The sequence below is a fragment of the Dermochelys coriacea genome, chromosome 1 (assembly GCF_009764565.3).
Source record: "Dermochelys coriacea isolate rDerCor1 chromosome 1, rDerCor1.pri.v4, whole genome shotgun sequence".
NCBI classification, from domain to species: domain Eukaryota; kingdom Metazoa; phylum Chordata; order Testudines; family Dermochelyidae; genus Dermochelys; species Dermochelys coriacea.
In genome coordinates, this window is record NC_050068.2 from 122,340,362 (window position 1) to 122,359,318 (window position 18,957).

At 43.8% G+C, this 18,957-nt stretch overlaps 1 long non-coding RNA gene across 1 annotated transcript; it reads left to right on the forward strand.

The window, feature by feature from the left end:
- Nucleotides 1-501: 501 nt before the first annotated feature.
- Nucleotides 502-17,150, forward strand: LOC122455920. The gene is made up of 3 exons (XR_006274453.1): nucleotides 502-788; nucleotides 1,187-1,411; nucleotides 15,693-17,150. It is a non-coding gene; the product is annotated as an uncharacterized LOC122455920 (long non-coding RNA).
- The last annotated feature ends 1,807 nt before the right edge of the window (nucleotides 17,151-18,957 follow it).

Sequence of the window (18,957 nt, forward strand, 5' to 3'; positions counted from 1 at the left end):
AGCTTTCTCTCTCACCCAGAGACCATATCAAGGAAAAGACTACAAATAAGATGACTGTTGGAGGCCCTTTGACCCCTAGGCATGATTGGACAGAGCTCATAGGCTACAAAAGTCCATAAAGGAGAAGTAAAGGAATAAGAAATATCTTTTGCAGTTCACCTTTAAAATAGTTTAACTACCACTGATTTTGACCTCCACATGTTCCTTTGAGACTTAATGTAGAAAGTATAATTCAACTGTCCTTATCAGGCAATCATGATTTTCCTCTTATAATGTAGGCCTCTCACATGCACAGGGTGTCTCCATAGCTTTATGTACCATCTGACAGGCCTGCAATTATCATTCTTGCAAACTATTATTTAAAAAGCTCCAGCTTGCTCCCTAAGTCATTAACGAGTATGAATTATAGGACCTGCAACAAGAATGTGCCGAAGAATATTTCTGACAATTTGCAGACAATTATGAATCATACCTCCTTTCCAAGGAAAGGTTTATACATTCCACTTCATTCCAAATATTTGTTTGCTTTTAAAAATATTTTTCCACATTATTTAGGAAAAAAATAGACTTTGCTTTTCCAGCAGACTTTACTTTTTAATTATGCATAGGTACTATGGGAACTTTTGGCTGTAGAAGATGAATAAATGTATCGTACTTCCTTTTTGGGTGAAAAGTGTTTTGTAACAGGTGGGAAAGAGAGAGACAAAGAAGAATGGATCCACCTCATGGGAGCTTTGTTCAAGGGACCTGCGAAAGAAGGAGGAGGGATTTCCTTTGGAAGAAAAGAGGTAAGACTAATTTCCATGTACTGACTGCTTCTAGAAAATATATAGGAGGTCACAGTCCTATACTGGTAGAGAGATAGCCTTGCTGACCTGCTAATATCCACATTTCTCCTACGACATTTCTTGTGCTGCAAAAACAGAAAAAGAAAAGGTAAACAGCGTATTATTTGACATGAGGAAGAAAACTGAATAGGAAGGAGAACATTGGAGAATGGCAATATCAAGGGTGGCTAGTGACAGCAATCAAAAAAAAGAGGAAAACTCTGAACAAATAGAGCAAACATTTGAAGTCAGGCTGAATAATCAGATTGCAAACAGTACACAAGGATAGCCTTTAAAGTTCAAAGAACCAAAATCACTTCCTTTACTATCTTTCTATTGTTCTTCTTTTCCTTCCCCAGGTTTACAACCACATAACTGCCCCACACATCATAATTCATCGACCTAAGCAATGTCCCATATTGTAGTATCTAGCTTTCGTCTTGCAAAACTGCAGTGACTGCATAATCATAGAGTTTCATGAGAGGACACAAACATTAAGAAGAGTGAGAAGCCTCCAGGATTACTCCTCTGCCCTCTAGAGAGCACCTAGGATTACCACATACAAGTAGCAACAAGTATTACAGGTTAATTCCCAGTGTGTAACCCTTACAATGGTTCACTTTTTCACTATTACAATAGATTGATTTTGTAACAGGAAGCCTTAAGGAAGGTTGGAACAATGTGGCTGAAGTAAATAGACATGTAGCATAGCCTCCTTAAAATGCCCAGTAACATAAAACATAAGCATAAATAAGGAGCACACACAGCTGTTTTCAAGCCATTTTCATCTATTGATCCTGTTTATTATGCCTCAAAAGACACGAGTTCAGTTGAGCAGAGAGGTGTCATTCAAGGGAAGCTGGCGAGAGGTATTTCAGTGTCCTCATGACACTGTTACTGAGAGTTTAAAAAGTGATTACAGGGAAATAATTGATATCACTGAGTAAGCAGAGAAGATACACAGCTCCAAACATTGATTTCGTTTTATTTCTTTCTAATGACAAAAGCTGTTCTTTTATTCAAAGCAAAGCATCGTGCTCTCGTTCCCAAGAGTTGCTGTAAGTTGTAAAGCTCTTATTACATTCCACTCCAAATGATCAACTGTGCACAGCTTGAACTGATAAAGCTTGACTTCACCATTTTTTTGTCTTGATGTAAATTGCTGTAGGCTTTAAAGTATTCCGGATGTCTCAGGGTAGGTATTAATTGTTTGTTTTTTAAAAAAATTGCTTCAATACAAAGACTTCGTTTGGGAAGTCAGGATATTTCTATGTGCTAATGGGAGTCAATGTGACTGTGAAGCACACACTGCACGTCTTTCTTGTGAAGAGTGCATGTGCACAAATGACAATAATCTACTGGGAATGCCCGTCTTACCCCTGCATTCCCCAACATACACACACACACACACACTTATCACAATAGAGGCATACTATACACAAAGTAACTAAGTAATAAGAATGAAATGTACCATACAAGCAATGACAGAATTCTACGTCATAGTGGCTGAATGGTAGGTAGTGGGGAAGAGAAGGGTTTCCCGTGGAAGATGATGAAACAAAAATGATTTTTGTTAAAATTTTCCTCTGCAAATTTCAACTTTTCACAAAAAATATCAATAACCAAATTCTTTTGCTCAGAAACTAAGGCATCTGAATGACAATTTCCATGAGCCACTGCAGCAGGATAGTCAAATCAAAATATTGAAACAATATATTTTGTTTTGTCAAAAACCCAATAGCAAAACTCCCATTGACTTCAATCAGGCCAGATTTCACTGTCCTTCAAAAGCACAAAGTTTGAAGTACTTCCCACTGACTGACTAGCCCAGCATGTTAGAGAGGGATGCACAGTCATGAGGATACATTAAACCTATATGCTCCCTCTCCAGTTCCACCTTAACTAGAACGTACATAAGTTTCAAGAATTTGCTGTTGCTGCTACTGAATTTGCCTCTGAGAGTCTATCCATCCTTCCACTAGTTGGTACTTGCAACTACATTCTATAAAGACAAAGTCTGACAATATCCAATCCAACTAGCTGAGCTACCCCTGCCCAAAGAAAAAACAAAAGAAGCAAAAAAAAAAAAAAGTCAAGAAGCCTGTGTAGAGGGGCAGTCACCCTGCTCCAGATCAAAAGGGGTTAAAAGCCAGCCCTTGGAGAGGGCTGAAGCTGAGAGAAAAGGGTAGGCTGATTGGGGAAACAGCCACAGCTGGTGCCTTGCCCCAGGCAGGCCACAGCTGGCCCTATAAAAGGGCTGTGAGCCAGGAGCTCAGGCACTCTCTCTCTAGCTCTTGAGAGAGAAGGACCTGGCTGCCTGGGAGAAAAGGGTACCTGGAGTGGAGCAGGGTTGGGGAAAGGCCAGAGGAGCTCCAGCCTGGAGAACCCCCAGGCTGCAGGCCTTACTAAAGGCCAGGAAGGGTACTGGGGTTACAGAGGTGTAGCCTGGGAATAGGCAAAGGTAGCAGGTTCAAACCCCCCTTGCTGATGAGTGGTTTACAGACTGCAGTCTGCCCCAGTGAGCAGGGGCTAGATGCTGACTGGCAGTAGCCACTGAGGTAAGGTGAGGATAGAAGGTTGGGGGTTCCCCTGGGAGGGGAGACCCTGACTGTGGGGGCATTGCCAGGGGGCAGCACCCCAAGGTGAAGGGGCACCAGAAGGGACACCGGCCAGGAGGAGGCACTCTGTAGGCTAGAGAGCTAATTCTTGAGACAACCAGCAGAAGGCACTGCACCGGTGAGTCTTGACCTCGCTATAGCCAATAATAAAACACCAGTCAAATTTACAGAGTACATCACATTATTTCCCCTTTAAGAACATTCACCGGTATGTTTCAGCTCCTTTGAGCCACTTCTGTGACACAAAGCTACCATCAACTGGATTTAAGTGACTGGTTAAACTGGTTTTATGACTCCTTTGCATGACAGAAGCAATACAAAGCAGCTGGAACTAGGGTGACCAGACAGCAAGTGTGAAAAATTGGGGGCGGGGGGTAATAGGAGCCTATATAAGAAAAAGACCCAAAAATCGGGACTGTCTCTATAAAATTGAGACATCTGGTCACCCTAGCTGGAATATACTGGTGAATATGACTCCCTGTGCACAAAATGGCACGAAAACATTTTTAAAGAGAGAAATCAAAAGAAAACTATTACTTTTATAGCAGAGTTCCAGAAGCAGCCAAAAGTTCTTCTTTTAGAGGAAATAGAGGACTGGTTATAGTGTCATGGCAGCAGCATGCATTGTGGGTTTTCTCTTATAGATAAAAGAATGATGAAGAATCTGATCTCAACTGAGTAGCCAGGTGGCTATTCAGGAATTTTTTTGACTAAACTATTGTTCATCAGAAAATGCCAAGTCATTAAAACCAAAACTTTTCACAAGGACATATCAGATTTGATGAAATGTTTGTCAGGAAAGCTTTCTAGCATCCATTTGGAAAATCTGGTCACAACTGAAGAAAGAGAGTCTTACTTCACAATGGCCAATAGCCTGCTGGTTAAGGTACTCACTTAAGATGGTGGACAGCCACTTTTCCACATCCAAAGTGAGTGCCCTAATCACCAGCCTATTGGCTGTCCTGGAGTCTCAGTCAGTCTCTCTCTCTCTCTCTTTCTGGTTTTTTTTCTGAAAAAATTTGAAGGTGTCAATTTCATCCTGATGCAAAACAGGAAAACAGTGTCCCTCCCAGCTCTAGTGCCTATGAGAGTGGGTCATAAAATGAAGACGTATCCCTGCAGGAGAGATTTTCAAGGTGGCAAAAATCTGAAAGCAAAATTTTTATTAATACTTGTCTGAAACCAATGAGACGAGAAAGCAAAACAAATGCTCTCAAGAAAGAATGAAATGTAAATTTAAAACCCCAGCTGCAATAAGTCAGACACCTGAGTGACAAATATCACCATAAAGCACAGATTGTCAGATGGATAGCACTGACATGGTACTGCTCCAATAAAAATACAGTTCTCTCAAAAACCATTAATAAAGAGAATATTCATAAATTACTAGTTAATCTAACCTTACTTTTCAAATTGTTCTAGATTTCCACTTTGAACACAATGGAGGAAGATGAATATGTAAAATAGACTTAGCCTGGAATTAATTTTATTTCGTCATATTGCTGAATATCAGTTTACAAATATGGTACTGCAGATATGCATTTTACACTTGAATCTGAATCTCTAATTTCATAAGTCCTGCTTTGGACAGAATTATCTAATGAATCCCATGATTAATAGAGTGAAAAAAGAAAAATTAAACCTTACACATTATGTTTTATTTCTCAACAAAGAAAAGAGATGCATAAACCTTTTAAGTACTTCCATGCTGGCATTAAGAGCCAGACCTAATCACTTCCAGAGAAAGTACAAGGATTGCCAAAGGGGTGGAGTTATCAATTCCCCACATATACAATCTCACCAAGTGTAATTAACCCTTTTCCTCAACCATGAGCCTCCTTGATCTCAAACCTGTCACCCATTGCTTCAGACCTGCCTAGCACACCTTTCCATCACTCACACCTTCCATTTTTGCCCCTTCCAACCTAACCTGAGCACTAACACATGCTGCTCATCACTTGTGAAATCCCCACAAACACACCATTCTTGCTGGGTAACCTCCTCAAAACACACCACTCACTGCTTCTGACTCCTCACACACATGCACACACCACCAGACCCCCCCTTCACACATCACTCAAACCAGTGATACTCAGACTGAGGTTCGCAAGCCACAAGTGGCTTTTTAATGCGTCTCCTGCAGCTCCTTGCAGCACAGGATATTAAAACACGGTATGATCTAATTATTAATCAATCAAAGTTATTAGCCAATCAGGATGCTTTTACTATGTTATTAACCAGCTGTGATTGATAAAATACTAATACTTGGTCAGACATTTTGCTATGAGAATAATATAACTAAATATTTCCAGAACTGCCAGCCAATCAAAAAATCAGTTGTTATTTGCACAGCTCTACAAGTGTGAATAAATGGTGAGTCTGAAGCAAAACAGGTACAGGAAAGAATAAGGGCATGTTCACACACAAAAGTTGTACTACTTCATATATATTGCTATAGCTACAGCAGAACTACCATCTAATGTAGACACAATTATAAGAACGGCCATACGGGGTTAGACCAAAGGTCCATCTAGCCCAGTATCCTGTCTTCCAACAGTGTCCAATGCCGGGTGCCCAAGAGGGAATGAACAGAACAGGTAATCATCAAGTGATCCATCCCCTGTTGCCCATTCCCAGCTTCTGGCAAATTTTGTTGGAATAATTTGCTTATAAAAGTATATCTTACTCTTGTGTGGGAAGGGGTATAAGCTATAAGGTAACTTTATATCTGCATCCACACTAAGACACATGCCTGTATTATTATATCAATACAAAAATCTCACCCCATACAAAGTAGTTATATCAGTACAAAAACTGTGTGTAGACCAGGTCTAAGAGAGAGACAGAATTTGAGAGATGGCAATACAGATAATGATGGCAAAGTGGAGAACAAGTGAAGGCCAGGCTCGTGAAAGGGTTCATTCTATTTAGAAATAATAAATGAGTTGTATTTTAAAAGGCACCACTTATATTTCCTGCATCAAGGTTTCACCTCCAATGTTATAACGCACACAAGTCCATCCTTCAAAAGAGTCAGAACCCCTCAAGATCCTTGCTAGTCCCATGCCAGTATGTTTCATAGATGGAATGAGAGCATGCATAGAGATATGTGATTTGCTCTACATTTACCTCTCTGTCCCCTTCTGCTTTTCAGTCATTTATTCAGAGCATCAGTCAAAACAGCAATATGGGCCAGATCCTGAGTTGGTGTAAATATACATAGCTCCATTGAAGTTGATAACACTACACCAGTATTTCCCAAACGTGGGATGCTGCTTGTTCAGGGAAAGCCCCCGGCGGGCCGGGCCGGTTTGTTTACCTGCTGCGTCCGCAGGTTCTGCCGATCACGGCTCCCACTGGCTGCGGTTCGCCGCTGCAGGTCAATGGGGACTGCGGGAAGCTGCCGGGCCGAGGGACGTACCAGCCACCATTTCCTGCAGCCGCCATTGGCCTGGAGCGGAGAACTGCGGGCAGTGGGGAGCCGCGATTGGCCGAACCTGCGGACGTGGCAGGTAAAGAAACCGGCCTGGCCCACCAGGGAATTTCCCTGAACAAGCAGCGGAACAAGTTTGGGAAACACTGCACTACACCAATTTACACCAGCTGAGAATCTAGCCCAATGTTTGTAGACCATGAACAGATTTTCAAATGCAGATATTTATCAGGTAAGAGAGCCTGACAGAGCAAGGTGGCTTTACAAACTAATTTGCTTTTCTCCTGGGTTTCACAGTGATGATGCTGGATTTCAAACCACATAGCTTACAACTGACTTTGAGACGATTCCTAGATTCCAAGGCCAGAAGGGATGTAGGGGACTGTGAAGAACTTTGTTACGGCCTAGCTAGGGAATTTCCGCTTTCTCGAGCTGAAAGGTTACTGTAGGACATAAATAGTTACTAAAAAACACAAAAACATAAATAGTTACTAAAAAACACAGGAAAGCAGCTGGGACTGGTCCCCCCTTTGGGAAGTACCTAATTCTATATTTAATAAGCTATTTTTGTGTAGTGCTTAGTAACGCTGATTGTCTGCCCCTTCGTCGGACTCCGTCCCAGGCAGAGCTCCGGTGTGCTAGGTTCCCCGCCTCCATGACTGCAACGCTTGGAGTCCCCATTGCGGGTGGGTCACTAACCTTCAGTAAAGCCAATAACTCACAGCTGTGTGTAAGCCTCGTTTTTCTCAGAGTACTCCTGCCAGGCCTGTGGTGCTTCGAGCACCTTGACCCAGAACATTTGGCGCAGCGAGCAGGGTACCCTGAGAAGCGATGCCACTTTGGCCGAAGGTAGGGGAAGTGGGGAAGCCGTCGCTGTCCCTACAGCACATACCAGGATGGCCCCCGATGGAGCGCTGGGGGCCGGTAGCACAGATTATGGCCGGGTGGGCTGCCCCAGGGGATTGGCCGGAGTTTCAACAGGTTGCGGGGGTTACACCCGTGCAGCTGGTAGAGGGGTTACAATGGTTACGAGCGAACCGGCGCTCTGGGGCGGAGCGGCGGGTGATAGGGGAGCTAGGGTGGCTCCTCCTGACCGCCGTCCGGGCCCAGGATGAGGAGGTGCTCCGCCACAGCGAGCACTGGAAGGAATGCACTGCGCAACCCACTTTAAGTGGAAGCATTACTTGCAACAGTGCATGTTGCTGGGCCGGCCCTCCCTTTCTACCCTGTTACTGGGGGCCATCACGTTCGAGCATGTGCCCTCTCTCATGGAGAAGCTGCCCCCAGTGAAGGACCCCGTGCCCACCTCTCCAGTAAAAAAGGCCCCCTCGGTGGACCAACTGTCCACCGAGGAACAGTATGCATGGTTCACGGATGGGTCAGCCTACTATACAGCGCAGGGAGCCAGGCAATGGCTTGCCATAGCCTATGCCCTCATGCAAATGTTGTGGCAATGGCTTGGGGAACTGCTGGCTCCAGCCAGTGGGCCGAATTGTGGGCCGCCACCCTAGCAATCGAGGGCACCCCACCACGGGTTTACCTTTATACAAACAGCTGGGTATTATACAAGGGCCTCTGGTCCTAAATAACTGCATGGGATGCAAAGAGTTGGAAACTCGCAGGCCGGCCCCTGTGGGGAGCGGCGCTCTGGCAACAACTCCTGTGCTATGCCCGGCGGGCCCCTCTGGCCATGCAACATGTAAACGCCCACACAAAGGTTAAAACCTCCAAGACCTACTGGAATGCGGCGGCCAATGCCATGGCACGGGAGAAGGTCTTGCAGCTGGCGAAATGGTACCATGTAAAGGGCGGCCACCGAGGAGCCCAAGCAACGCAAATCATGGCCCTCCACCAAGGCGCCTCCCTGCCCTTGGCAGCCTGTTGGACGGTTTGTGCCAGTTGTCTGGTTTGCTCCCGCTTGGTGCCCATTGCCCTCCCGGGACCAACCGGCAAAATTTCTTGGGCTGCAGGTCCCTGTCAGGATTGGCAAGTGGACTATATTGGCCCCTTGCCTCAAGAGCAGCGCTGGCAGTATGCCTTTACGGCTGTAAATACATATACTGGCCTGCTGTTTGTATACCCCAGTGCCATCACAGCCGCAGCCACTACACTGGCTGCGCTACAGCAACTGTGCTCCCGCTACGGAACTCCCCGCAGTCTACAAAGCAACCAGGAAACCCACTTTACGGCCCAGGCTGTACGACCTGGGCCGCAGACGTAGCAATAAATTGGCAATACCATCTTCCATATACACCTACAGCAAGAGGACTTATTGAGCGCCTGAACGGGCTCTTAAAAAATCAAATCCGTCGCCTCACTCCCACCCATAAGCTCCATGGTGGTCTGGGGTGCTGAAGCAGGCTGTCTGGCTACTCAACAATCATTCATTGGGTGGCCAGACGCCCTTCCAGCGTCTGGTCTTTCTCTCTGCCTTGCATGCCCACCTACAGGTGAATCTTATACAGGCGCCGGGTGTGATTAACTCCGCGCAAGGCATAATTACCTTTTACGCACCATATCCTTATGCTCTGCAGCCTGGACAGAAGGTGAACCCCTGGTCCACCCAGTCACAGCTCCAATGAGAGCCACCATGCTTATTTTTCATCACACCATTGGTTTCAGGCTTACAATTTTATCCCCCGTATTGGTTAAGTTCGGACCACTCATTGGGCGCCCTCTCTTGCACCAATGCTGCAACAAAGCCATTGCAATGGGAGCAAGGGGAGGCCCTGTGTAACCTGTTCCCTTTACCTCCCGTAGGTCTAAAAACCAGCTCCCCAAGCGAGACCGAGTGGCACGTATTGGGTAATGTGCGGTGGACGGTATCGCAGCAAAAATCATGTCCTCTACCATGATCAGAATGGTTCCTTCTGACCTTAGTATCTATGACTCTATGAAAAATCACAGGCCGCTGTAGTCCTCACCACTGGGGAAGGATGGGCATACATACTCCCGGAAGGCAAAGACTATCCCCACATGGTCTTGCTCTCCCATTTGTCGCGGCGCTCCTTATAAGAATCACCACTGCAGGACCTACCATCTCATCCATAAATGCCTGGTTGGTGTTAGCCCAAAGTGCCATTAATGCAACGTCATTTTGCTTACCGCATACATATGCCGTGGGTGCCGTAATAAAGACCTGTTTCATCAGCATCTGCACAGACCTAACCCTCGTCCAGCACTATTCCTTACTAAAAGCAATTAATAAAACTATTATATATATAAATTTGTATGCTTTGGGTCCCACCCAATATAATTTTGACGCATCTATGTATTCGTTTCGTCTTGCCAATGTAACTGTTGCCTTCTCTTGTATGTTCTTTGTAAATGCCAGGCACGTTGGAGCAAAGCACACCAATGTAAAGTTAATCTGTAATGAAAGCACTATGGTGTCATTTGCATATGGGCATATGAAATTGCCCACAGGATGGTTTCTCTTATGTGGCAGGACCGCTTATTCTTTCATTCCAGCCAATAGTTCAGGGGTCCCCTGCGCCCTTGGCCTTGTGGCCCCCCCCCATCTTTCCACATCCTTCACAAGTCTCTGCCCGCCACCAGAGAGACACCATCCCTCTTGACTCCACCTGTAAAGCCAATGTAACCTTATTTTCCAAGGCCGAAGCTGCGGCCCTTGCTTTTTCATTGATTGGCATTCCTGGGTTTGTGGTGCATAATTATCATATGGTGAAAAACCTTGCATGTGCTGTCGCAAAAGCTATCAACCTGACTTCTACAGTCCTCACACTCCTTTCACACAAGTTGGGCGAGGTACGCCAAAAAATGCTGCAAAATAGGCTAGCTATTGATTATTTGCTGCTTAGACACGGCCACCCATGCCAGGAGTTTGCTGCTATGTGTTGCTTCAATGTAACGGATGCCAGGCCCTCAGTTAAAGCCAATTTACAATGACTCCGTCAGTTGGTGGCAAAAATCCTCCAACAACAAGGGAACGCCTGGCTTTGGTGCTGGCTCTCCACCTTACGGGGTTGGGCCGCCATCTTGCTCAAGGCCTGCTTATTGGCTTTATTTGCCTTCTTGGCTTGTATTTTTGATGCCTTTGCAGCTGTGGCCTAGTCTCCCAGTGCTGTGTGCCATTTCCCCTCTGCACTGTATCCTCATGGTCATTAACATCACTTGAAAAAGTGAGGGGAGGAGTATAGGGGACTGCAAAAAACTTTGTTACGGTCTAGCTAAAAAATTTCCACTTTCTCAAGCCAAAAAATTACTGTAAAACATAAAACATAAATAGTTACTAAAAAACACAGGAAAGCAGGAAAAACACAGGAAAGTAAGCAGCTGGGACCTGTCCCCCCTTTGGGAAGTACCTAATTCTATATTCATAAGCTGTTTTTGTGTAATGCTTAGTAACGCTAATTGTCTGCCCCTCCATTGGACTCCGTCCCAGGCAAAGCTCCGATGTGCTGGGTTCCCTGCCTCCGTAACTGTAATGCTTGGAGTCTCCGTTGCAGGTGGGTCACTAACCTTCAGTAAAGCCAATAACTCACAACTGTGTGTAAGCCTTGTTTTTCTCAAAGTACTCCTGCCAGGCCTGTGGTGCTTCGAGCACCTTGGCCCAAAACAAGGGACCACTGTAATCATCTAGTCTGACCTCCTGTATGATGCAGGTGATCATACATAGATTTGCCAACCAGGGCTTCTCCTGGTAAAAAGGATTGGCTGTGCCTTCTCTCTTTTGAGTCAGAAAAGAGTGCAATCATTACCAGCTTCAGTAAATTGCCTCTCAGCAGACTTTTATGTGTCAGTTTTCTTAGTTTCCATAAGCCTCCACAGAAATAATTCATTTAATATCAAATGGATAAAATTGACCAAATTCAGATCTCATGTAAGCAAGATGAAACTTTATTTGATTTTACCATTGAGAGGGAGGGAAATCAAGTAAGGAAGGATACAGCAATGGAAAAAGGAACAGCCGTGGCTAGGAGAATGGACGGATTAAGAGAATTAAGAAGAAAGATAGTGCCAATACCAATGAAGCTAACAGGTAGGTTATACTGGCAGTAGAATGACTGTACCCAATCAGGCAAGGAATGTGGGCAAAGCCAAGCAGCAACAGTTGAGATGTTTGTACATCAATGCAAGGAGCCTGGGTAACAAAAAGAACTAGACCTATTAGTGCAGGAAATGTAACCAGATATTATAGGGATAACAGAAACATGGTTGAATTGTAGTCATGACTGGATAAAGGCATTGAAGGGTATGTTCTGTTCAGGAAAAAAAGGTGGTGGAGTAGTATTGTTTATTAATTAGGGTGAACATATTTCCCAAAGAGAAAACAAGTCACCCTCAGCCGCTCGCCTGAGCCCCACTCCCCCCCCAACCCGTGCACAAGGCTGTTGCCCATTGTTGGAACACCGCTGGCCCCCGCACATGCTGAAATGCAGCCTCCCCTCCCAGCCCTGCTTCCCCGCTGCTGGAGGCTGGCATCTCTACTTGCCCCTCTGCACATTCCTCCTCACTGCACCCCATTTTTTGACAACAGTGGGCATTTGTCCTGCTTGCTCTTGACAACTGAACAAGTAAACAAGAGCAGATGGGACAAGTGCCTCCTTCGGAAAAATTAAAAGTCGGGAAAGCTGAGACAGGGCTTTAAAAAGGGACTGTCCCAGCCAAAATGGGACATATGGTCACCCAAATATTAATGATGAGGTAGAGTATAAAGAAATTAGAAGTGATGGAATGGATAAGACAGAGTCTCTTTGGGTGAAAATAACTTTGGGAAAGAAAGGTACTAGAGGTTCCCCGGGCGAGTGCTTTGGGTGTGCTACAGCAACCCTAGATCTGATTTGGATATCAAGAGATATCTCTTTAATGTTTTAACTAAATAAATATTACTGGGAATTGTGTGATTATGGGAGACTTTAACTTCCCAGATATAGATTGGAGGACAAGTGCTACTAATAATAGTAGGTCCCAGATTTTCCTGGATGGGATAGCTGACAGATTTATTCACCAAATAGTCACTGGATCAACAAGAGGGGATGCCATTTTAGATTTGGTATTGGTGAGTAGTGAAGACCTCATAGAAGAACTGATTGCAGAGAATAACCTTGGTTCAAGTGATCAGCAGTTAATTCAGTTTAAACTAAGTGGAAGGATAAACAAAAACAGATCTGCAACTAGGATCCTTGATTTCAAAAGGGCAAACTTTAAAAAAATAAGGGAATTAGTTAGGTAAGGGGACTGCACTGAAGAACTCAGGGCTCTGTACGTAGAGGAAGCTAGGAATTACTTTAAGTCAAAGTTGCAGAAACTATCTGAAGCCTGCATCCCAAGCAAGGGGGGAAAATGCGTAGGAGTGGGTTGCAGACTAAGCTGGATGAGCAAGCATCTCAAACAGGTGATTACGAGAAAGCAGAAAACCCACAAGAAGTGAAAGATGGGAGGGATCAGCAAGGAACGCTACCTCTTGGAGGTCAGAAAGTGTAGGGTTAAAGTGAGAACTGCCAAAAGCCAAGCAGAGTTGCACCTTGCAAAGGGAATTAAAACCAATAAGAAGAGGTTCTATAGCCATATAAATAAAAGAAAACAAGAAAAGAAGATGCGTGATTGCTAAGCAGTGTGGATGGGTTGGAGGTTAAGGATAATCTAGTCATGGCCCAACACCTAAATAAATACTTTGCCTCAGGTTTTAATGAGGCTAATGAAGAGCTCAGGGGTAGTAGCAGGGTGGCTAATGACAATGAAGATATGGAGGTAGAAATTACCACATCTGTGGTGGAAGTCAAACTCAAACAGTTTAATGGGATTAAATCAGGAGGCCTGGATAATCTCCGTCCAAGAATATTAAAGGAACTGGCACATGAAATTACAAGTCCAATAGCAAGGATTTTTAATGAATCTGTAAACTTGGGGGTTGTACCCTGTGACTGGAGAATTGCTAATATAGTTCCCATTTTTAAGAAAGGGGGAAAAAGTGAAACTACAGGCCTGTTAGTTTGACCTCAATTGTGTGCAAAGTCTTGGAACGAATTTTGAAAGAGAAAATAGTTAAGGACATACAGGTGAACAGTAATTGGGATAGAATACAACATGGTTTTACAAAAGGAAGATCATGCCAGACCAACCTGATCTCCTCCTTTGAGAAGATAACTGATGTTTTAGACAAAGGAAATACAGTAGAACTAAATCTGCCTGGATTTCAGTAAGGCGTTTGATACAGTTCTACATGAGAAATTATGAATTATCTTGGAGAAGATGTCGATTAAGATGAAAACTGAAAGGTGGATGAGGAACTGGCTAAAAGGGAGAGTACAATGGTTGATACTGAAGGGTGAACTGTGAGGTTGGAGGGAGGTTACTAGTGAAGTTTTTCAGGGATTGGTCTTTGGACCAATCTTATTTAACATTTTTATTACTGACCTTGGCACAAAAAGTGAGTGTGCTAATAAAATATGTAGATGACACGAAGTTGGGAGGTATTGCCAATATGGAGGAGGATCAGAATATCATACAAGAAGGATGATCTTGTAAACTGGAGTAATAGAAATGGGATGAAATTTAATAGTGGGAAGTGTAAGGTCATGCACTTAGGGAGTAACAAGAAGAACTTTTGCTATAAGCTGGGGATGTGTCAGTTGGAAGTGACAGGAGGAGAAAGACCTGGGCATATTAGTTGATCACTATGAGCCACCAATGTGATGTAGCCATGAAAAATTGTAGTGCAGTCCTAGAATGCATCTGGTGAGGTATTTCCAGTAGGGACAGAAAAGTGTTAGTACCGTTATACAAGGCACTGGTGAGACTTAATCTGGAATACTGTGTGCAATTCTGGTGTCCTATGTTTAAGAAAGATGAATTCAAACTGGACCACGTACAGAGAAGGGCTACTAAGATGATCCAAGGAATGGAAACCCTATTTTATGAGAGGAAACTCAAAGAACTTGGCTTGTTTAGCCTAACCAAAAGAAGACTGAGGGGAGATATGCTTGCCCTCTATAAATACATCAGTGGGATAAATACCATGGAGGGAGTGGAGTTATTTAAGTTAAACACCAATGTAGACATGAGAACAAATGGATATAAACTGTCCATCAACAAGTTTAGGCTCAAAATTAAGCAAAGGTTTCTAACCATCAGAGGAGTGAAGTTCTGGAACAGCCTTCCAAGGGGAGCAGTTGGGGCAAAAATCCTAACTGGCTTCAAGACTGAGCTTGATAAGTTTATGAAGGTGATGGTATGACAGGACTGCCTATGATGGTGTGTAGCCCATCGGCAACTGCCTGTAGCAAAAATCCCCAACAGCTGGAAACAGGACACTGGATGGAGAGAGTTCTGAGTTATGACAGAGAATTCTTTCCCAGATGTCTGCCTGGTGGGTCTTGCTGACATGCTCAGGGTCTAACTGATCACCATAGTTGGGGTTGGAAAGGAATTTTCCCCTGGGTCAGATTGGCAGACCCCGGGTGGGTTTTCACCTTCTTCTGCAGCATGGGGCAGGGGTCAAATGCAGGTTTAAACTAGTGGAAACTGTGGATTATTTCTAACTTGAAGTGTTTAAACCACTCAGCCAGAGGTTAAAGATGTATTACAGGAGTGAATGGGTGAGGTTCTGTGGCCTGCAATGTGTAAGAGGTCAGACTAGATGACCATGATAGTCCCTTCTGACCTATAAGTCTATGAGTCTAAATATGTGCTGTCAATTTTTTATGTTTGTGTTTGCCTAAGTGATGTAAACCTCTCATTAAAAACACTGATAATACTACACTACAAAGCAAAGCTCCAGTTCAGATGGATGTGTTGACTTCATAACCCTCATTTTATTTGATGCTAGCACAAATCTAATTCTTACTTAAGTTCCCAGGTCAGAAGATGAAATCATTAGGATGCAAGACTTCAAAGAGATCTCCACCTGTGCTTGTAGTCATCTTCAGACCTCAAGTCATATTTTCAACTCACTACAAGTCAGCAATATAATATTGTGTGGTTGCTTGTAGTATATGCTTCTCTGTACCCACAGTTTTATAAGTATTTGATATAAAGTGGAAGGAGGAGGATATGGGGAAACTAAAATACCAATATAGACCTTATTTCTTTATTATTTTCCTCACTGAATTAAAGTCAACCATCTCTTAAATGATCCCCTTGCTTTCATCAGGTAAGATGTTTCGTGTGGTATTCTCTGGTGATACAAAAGATTCCTGACATATTTCAGGTTCTTCTTCATAATTTTCATTAATGTATACTTATTAACAGTAGCTTATATTACTATGCCACCCTTTCAACCCTTTGAAAACTTTGAAAATATATAGTGCACAAGTATTACTGAAATGTAACTCCTTCAGGTGTGATGGCTGTGAGCAATGTAATACACAGTATTTTGTACAACACTGCAAGGAAATCGTTTCCAAGAATGCTGCAACAAACACTGTCTCTGAGGAAAAGTACTGGGTGTTTCTATTTACTTGGGATAGTTGCATCTCTTCTGAAAGACCCACTTTGAGAATGATCAGAGGGAATCATAACAGGAGTACTTACCAGCTAGAGGAGAGAAAGATGCAGAAAGTAACAACTTAAAATATTCAGCTACTTGGATCTGCCCAATTTAAAGGGTCAGCCCCAGAGGGCCTGCTGCGAAAAAGGTCCTGTAAAAGAGTAACCCTTTCTCTCCGAAGAGAAAACGAGTAGGGTCCATGAAGGAGAAGCTATTGAACTATGTATATGCCCTCTGTGTCACACCTGTACAAGCAGAACTCTGTTTAAACTTGGATTCCTCAATGTCTGTTATTCAGGCTGAGATTATAACTTGGGGCTACAGGGAATCTAATTGTTTCTAAACTTGAGGCACAGGTCACTGAGTCATCTCTATACAAGTCAACAAACACACTAAGGGCAAAATCTTCCTGTCCTGCAAAGTTCCCTGGGACTTTGTTTCAAACACAGGGATGGCCCTTCTCTAGAGTCTTCAAAGAGGGACTGGAGCCAACTGTGCACTGCGGCAGTGCCAGCAACAATGGGTCTGATTCTCTACTGCTTTACTCCTTGTGTAATCATTTACACTGGTACAAAAAACAATGTAAGAAAACTACCCTCCTGATCAGATAGTGTTTTACACTGATTTTGCACAGTATATAAGTGGCTAGACAATTGTGATGGTGGTCTGGGAACAATTGAACCAGATGTTTCTGTTAGAATATAGATACTCAGGCCTGTCTGCAAAGGCCTATACTTTAAGAATTTAGGTACATGTTTATCATTTAGCTAGTTCTAGAGGTATAAAAGAAAGAGAATCAAAATTGCTGTCTGCCGGTATAAGGCCTTTTCTCACTGACACAGTCTGAGGCCCTGTTCTTAGGCTAAGGCCTCTGGCTAAGCAGCAGAGGCAGCCATAAGCTGGGAAGCGACCGGTCACCTCCTCCCATTCCAACGTAGTCGCATTGAAATAAGGTGCTATTGGGCTGTTAGGCATTATCAGGACAGGATTGTATTCCTATTGCCTCCAGAGAAAGGGAAGAGCCTAGATGTAAAAGGAAACTTAGTTTGCTAGCAACCTGTCTGACAAGAACTCACTTCTCAATAGCTGGGATGTGAAATCCTCATTTCTTTGTTGTTCTATCACTGTAGTCCCCATTTCCCTATTGTTTGTCTGTATAATCTCTGTCTGGTTCTGTGATTGTTTCTGTCTGCTGTATAATTAATTTTGTTGGGTGTAAACCAATTAAGATGGTGGGATATAATTCGTTAAATAATCATGTTAGAATTGGTTAGTTCAGTTTCAGTAAAATGATTGGTTAAGGTATAGCTAAGCAGAACTCAAGTTTTACAATATAGTCTGCAGTCAATCAGGAAGAATGGGGGGGAATGAGGGTGGGAAAATTGGAATCATATTTTGCTAAGGTGGGGAATGGGAACAGGGACACAGGTAAGGCTCTGTGGTGTCAGAGATGGGAAGGGGGACACTAAGGAAGGAAATTGGAATTATTCCTTGCTGGAAGTTTACCCCAATAAACATTGAATTGTTTGCAACTTTGGACTTCGGGTATTGTTGCTCTCTGTTCATGCAAGAAGGACCAGGGAAGTGAGCGGGTGAAGGAATAAGCCCCTAACAGTTTCCTTCTCCCCTTAGTCTCTCTTGCAGCAATGAGGGAAGTCATGCTGTGAGATATTTCTGCTCCATAACATCACTGCTGCTGCAGAGTCTCAATGTAATCCATGGGTGAGTGTGCCAGTCTGCAGAGGGCATAAGTTGGACAGCCCCTCAGCTGCAGTGATTTTGCAGTTTAGCTCTGGAGGTCCCCAGTTCAATCCCCAGGGTGTCGGCTAATAGGACAGCCAACACACAAGTGGGAGCTCATGCGTGATCTAGCACTGCCACTTTAGCGATGTAGCTATTATAAGGGAACAAATCAGTGTCACTATCACACTGTTTGAAACTGCTTTCAGAGTAGCAGCCGGGTTAGTCTGTATTTGCAAAAAAGAAAAGGAGGACTTGTGGCACCATAGAGACTAACAAATTTATTTGAGCATAAGCTTTCGTGAGCTACAGCTCACTTCATTGGATGCATTCGGTGGAAAATACAGTGGGGAGATCTTTGAAACTGCTGTGACTGAATTTGATAGCCACTATGCATCACCTAACTAGAGACTGGAAGGGTGGCAAGGAGAAAGCCAACATAGTGCTACGCATCCTGATAAACAGTGTTGAACCTGCAAATTGAAAACATGTTGCTATCACCTGCATCTTCCCTTTTTACCATTCTTCCCCAGGGTCCTGTAATTATTGAGGCTCTACAGTTCACCAGACCGCTGCACATCAGCTGTACTGCAGCTCAGAGGCAACCACTGTAGATGCTACAGCCTCTAGGCCTGGTGTACGCTAGCCCTGGTGGGTCCCAATAACCATTCAGACACCTGGCTAAGGGAGTATTTTACCAGGGCTGTCAGGAAAGGGAATGATTGAAGATACCATATGTACAAAGGCTAACCCTTTACAGTTGAAAGTAGCAGTTCTTTGGGTTGCCATCTCTCCAGGATTGTCCTGAAGTCTCCAGGAATTAAAGAGTAATCTTTAATATTAAAGGTTATGTCGGTTAATGAAACCTCCAGGAATATATCCAAACAA